This window comes from Trypanosoma theileri (assembly GCF_002087225.1).
Source record: "Trypanosoma theileri isolate Edinburgh chromosome Unknown TM35_Tth_83_V1, whole genome shotgun sequence".
In the NCBI taxonomy this organism is placed as follows: domain Eukaryota; phylum Euglenozoa; class Kinetoplastea; order Trypanosomatida; family Trypanosomatidae; genus Trypanosoma; species Trypanosoma theileri.
The window spans coordinates 33,528-33,822 of NW_021639925.1; positions in this window are offsets into that span (position 1 = coordinate 33,528).

Consider the following 295-nt stretch of genomic DNA (forward strand, 5'->3'; position numbering starts at 1 on the left):
CGACGTAATGAAGTATTACGACGCCAAATAATTGTAGCATAATTACCCACAAACATCGAGAGAAGTGTTGATGTGAGGAAGACATAAAAACCAGATTGAAATTGTAGTTCAGCAATACCTTCAAGTTCTAATCCAACCGTCATCACGACGAAAGCAAANCACCATTCAATATAGCCAATATCACACGTTTTCTTCTCCATTCCGTTATCTTTAGATTTTTACTCTCCTCAACATTGTTTTTACCAAGAGAATCACCGATGATACCAGATTCTACTGGTTCTCGTTCAACATTTAT